Genomic DNA, 4745 nt, shown 5'->3' on the forward strand with positions numbered 1-4745 from the left:
AAGTTCTTGCTCTGTTGCCTGGGCTAGAGTGCAGTGGCATAATCAGGGCTCACTGTAGCCTGAAACTCCTGGGGTCATGCAATCCTCCCACCTCAGCCTCTTGAGTACTGTGAATACAGGCACCCACCACTATGCCTGGCTAATTTTTAAAATTGTTTGTAGAGACAAGGTCTTGTGTGTTGCCCAGTCTGGTCTCAAACTCCTGGCCTCAAATGATCCACCTGCCTTGACCTCCCAAAGTGCTGGGATTACAGGTGTGAGCCACCGCACCCAGCCGAGATGAGAAGATTTTAAGCCCACCAGAGAAGGAGTAGAGCAGTCATAAAAAGTACCACCTATTTTTGAAAACTAAAAAAAACCCTGAGCAGGTGTTAAGAGCTACACGAATGATAAAAATATGTGGGAAGCAATCCTCTTTCAGATATACACATCTCTCCTAATGGAATATACAGATGAAGGCCAAGCCCACGTCAGGACAAGTTCTGTTCAACAGATGTGGAAAATTCGTCACCCATTTGTCATCTGTGAGAACCTAAATTCCTGTCCCTGGTTCTGTGGTCTCAGAGACCATGAGCTGGGTTTCCTCAATTTATTTCAGATAGTGGGGGTATATCTAGGTTTCCTTAGACAGCTGTGTGTCACTTAGTGATGGGGACACATTCTGAGAAATGCATAGGCAATTGTCATTGTGTGAACATCATAGAGTGCAGTTATACAAACCTAGATGGCATAGCCTACTACACACCTCAGCTATTAAGAGGTAAGCCTATTGCTCCTGGGCCACAAACCTGTACAGCATGTTACTGTTCTGAACACTGTAGGCAGTTGTAATACAATGACAAGTATTTGTGTATCTAAGCATATCGAAACAGAAAAGGTGCAGTAAAAATACAGTATTACAATTTTAGGGGACCCCTGTCGTATGTGGGGTCTGATGTTAACTAATATGTCCTTATGTGGCCCATGACTTGTAGTTCTGAAAATCAGTGATTTTTTTTGAGGGTTGGTTGTGCTTTAAACTAGGAACTGGTAGCAATCCATGACATGTATGACAGGTGGGACAAGATAATAGTAGTCAACATTTATTGAGAGTTTACTACATGTCAGACCTTGTAATTTTTGTATTTTTTTTTTTTTTAGTAGAGATGGGGTTTCATCATGTTAGCCAGGCTGGTCTCAAACTCCTGACCTCAGGTGACCCAACCGCCTCAGACTCCCAAAGTGCTGGAATCATAGGTGTGAGCCACTGTGCCTGGCCAGACCTTGGTAAATTTTACACACACACACATATATACACACACACTCATTTGAACATCTATCAACCCAATGATGTAGGCACTATTTTTAACCCACTTTTACAAATGATAAAATTGAGTTTATATAAACTGAGTAATTTTCATAGGGTTCAATAGCCCATAGACATGGATCTGAACCCTCCTAGCCGTGGGCTTTGCCGCTGGACCTTCCCACTCCTTAGGGTTGGAGGCAGAGGTGGCATCAGGGGCTTCCCCACCATTTTGGGTGATGGAAGTGAGAGCCATTGTCGCCCTCAGCTGGGACTCAGCCAGACCTGCCAAGGTGTCTCTGATGACACAGACCATAAGGTCCCCTTCCTTCATAAAGGTCTTTCTGGGTGGTTCTCAGCCCTGCTGCCCAACAGACCCACCAGAGCAGTTTAAACAGAAGAGGAATGGGACCTCGCCCTAGAACTACTGAATCAAAATCCTCAGAGAGGGAAAACTGGGGGGGTGTCAGTATATTTTAAGAGCCCCAAGTGATTTGATTGCACAGCTGAGAATGGAAAGCTCTGTCCCTGTGGGCTTTCCACAGGGCTGTGACTCTTCTCAAATATGTATTCACTTAAGAGACACATTTCTGGTGATTTCCTACTCACCAAATGGTGGCACTGCAGTGGAAGGGCAGTGCCAGGGGCTGGTGCTGGACTCATGACATGTACTCACCCCAGTGAGTATTCTGGCACCTGGACACTCACCTGGAGCACAGAGCAGAGTTCCTCTGCAGGGCTGCCCTCCTGTGCTCCGCCCCACTCGGGATGCAGGGAGGCATGGGGATGTGACACTGATGAATGGCAGCAGCCCTGGCTAGGAAGGGAGGGTTGGAAGCCAGAAGGGTGTCTATTGCCTTTGCTGGGGGTGGCCTTCGCTTTCCATCAACAATGAGATGGCCCAGGCAGCAGAGCTAGGTTAGAAGTGGAACACTTGAGGCCAAGGGTTAGAGGGAAGTGACCTCCCACCCCGTTCATCCGTCTCTTCCTTTCCATTATCGTCCCTGCCTAGAAGTGAAGACCAGTGTCTCTGACGCCTGTTTGCCTCCAGACACCCCACAAGCTCCTTGGGTAAACAGAATTGGGCAATTTAATCATCACATCAGCCCTGTGAGGAGATATGTGTGGCTAGAGGTCATGGGAGGCTTGCTTTCAGTAGACAGAAAATTTGAACCTGGGCTATGTTGACAACTCCACCCGTAAACAAAGACACAGATCTTGGAGTGAGACAGGGTAGAGGATGGGGGAGCGGTTGTTTTCCCCAAGCAAATCCTCCAAAGGTGGAGTGTATTCAGCTACATTTTAGGTACCTATGTGGTAAAGATGGTGGTGATGGAAGGGGCCGAGTGGGAGGATAGGTCTGGTTCAGACCTGATCTGTGTGCAGCTGAAACACGTGTGGCTGATTGTCAGACATGCAGCGGAGGTCAACGTGGGGTCTCTTCCATGCCTGCTGTCCTACAACCAAACTACAGTGCCTAGCTTCCTGCACCCCGGTTTCTGTCCTTCTGAAGTGAGAACTCACCTTTACCCTCGCACTGACATAAAGAACAGAGAGATAATCCTCAAAAGCCCAAAAGCAAACTGAGGTTCCAGGGAATATGGCCAGAGGCACCTGGACACTCACCTGGAGCACAGAGCCGAGTTCCTGCAGGGTTGCCCTCCTGTGCTCCGCCCCACTCAGGGTGCAGGGAGGCATGGGGATGTGACACTGATGGATGGCAGCAGCCCTGGCTAGGAAGGGAGGGCTGGAAGCCAGGCCTCATCACCTGCCAGATGCCCACGTGGGCAGGACCAGCCAAGCTCCTTAGGTACAAATAGCCCTGGGCTCCACGGCTCCACAGGTTCCTGGGGTTGAGTCTAAATCACTCATCATTGGTTAAAGCTGAGCTCACAGCAGAATAAGCCACCATGAGGCTGTTGGTGTGTCTCCTGCTGCTCACGCTGGCCCTTTGCTGCTACCGGGGTGAGTACATCAGTCATGAGTCCAGCACCAGCCCCTGGAACACACCCTTCTCTGAGCACGAGGTCACCTATTCAGGTTAACGTTGGGGTCTGGAACAAACCAGAATTCCAAACCTTATCCTGTGCTTGTTGAAGGAACTGCTCGTAAAGCTCAGGCCTCATTTCATCAAATCCCCAGCACCTAGGAAGTTTTACAGAAAATCAGTGCAGGCAAATGTTAGGAATCCTGCCTGAGCTTCACTCCTGGATGGGATCTGTGTCAGATGATGTAATGTGAGGTCTGGGGTGACTCTGGGCTCAGCCACTTCTCAGCCCTTTCACTGTGGGCAAGATGCTCACCCTCCCCGCGCCTCCTCCTATCACTGGTGCTTAGAGCTTCTGCCGGGAGTGGCAATGGGAATGGAGTGGGATTATTGTGCCAAGGGTCTATCTGTGGATGTGAAGCTGATCACTGTACCATCAGAGATTCTCCTCCCTAGACCTTTAGGTGCCAATTGAGCTCACAGCTTCTTACATTGTAAATTCAGACTCATAAAATGTTACATCTGGAAGGATCCTTGGAGAGCTCTCAGTCCAAGAAGAGACGGTGCTCTCTGGTTCTCTCAATAGGAACACTGCAAATGAACTCTTAGAATAAGCAGTACTCAGTATATCTTCCAGGGGTCCTACCAGTAATGGTGGTAGAAATACTACAATGGTTGGCATCAGAACTTCTATTTTTCTAAAATAGAAATTCTGATGCTAATTCTGGCTGTTTTTTCCACAGTTCATTTGGGTACTTTCCTTTCCCCTGTCAGGACCGATCCAGACTCTGATTTTTCTCTTTCCTCTTCCTTTCTGAACTTCTCCCGTTTCCCTGTGACACCCTTGATCCTACCCTCTCCAAATTCTTCCCACAGTTTGAAGTTGCGTAGTCAGGGGTCATGTTGAGCCTGGTGGGGCACTTTCTGGATGCATGATGTTTGCAAAAGACTTAGGGGAATGGAGATTCCAGACCAAGCAAAATGATTACTCCAGGTCTTTCCAAAATTCCCAGTGGGAGCAGGAATGAGCCTCAGTTCCCTCCTGTCATCCTCTCTAAATATTCTAGATGTTGCTGGAGAATATGGGCCACGTACAATTTCCTGTATAAGCTTCTAATGCGTGTTAAAACCGATTCACATTATTTTATTTTATATTCACATTATTTGATTTTGTTTTAATTTGTTTACCTTTTAGCTCTGTCTGTATTGGATCACATAAACCTAAATCCCACAACTTATTCTCAAAACATCACCTTCATCATTTTAATAATTTTAACTTCTTCTTTTCCAGATTTACTCATTTCTCTAATTTCCGATAGGATTCTGACTCTACCATTCACTTCAAAATTTGATTACCCAAAACCTCCTCTTCACCAATGTCCAAGACTAATAAAGTGTGACTTAACTGGCAGAGAAAAGTGATTATTTTCAAATCTAGAAAAGAGAACGTTGGCCATCCATCCAGAGAAGCTT

Source organism: Mandrillus leucophaeus, unplaced genomic scaffold (assembly GCF_000951045.1).
Source record: "Mandrillus leucophaeus isolate KB7577 unplaced genomic scaffold, Mleu.le_1.0 Scaffold43, whole genome shotgun sequence".
In the NCBI taxonomy this organism is placed as follows: Eukaryota; Metazoa; Chordata; class Mammalia; order Primates; family Cercopithecidae; genus Mandrillus; species Mandrillus leucophaeus.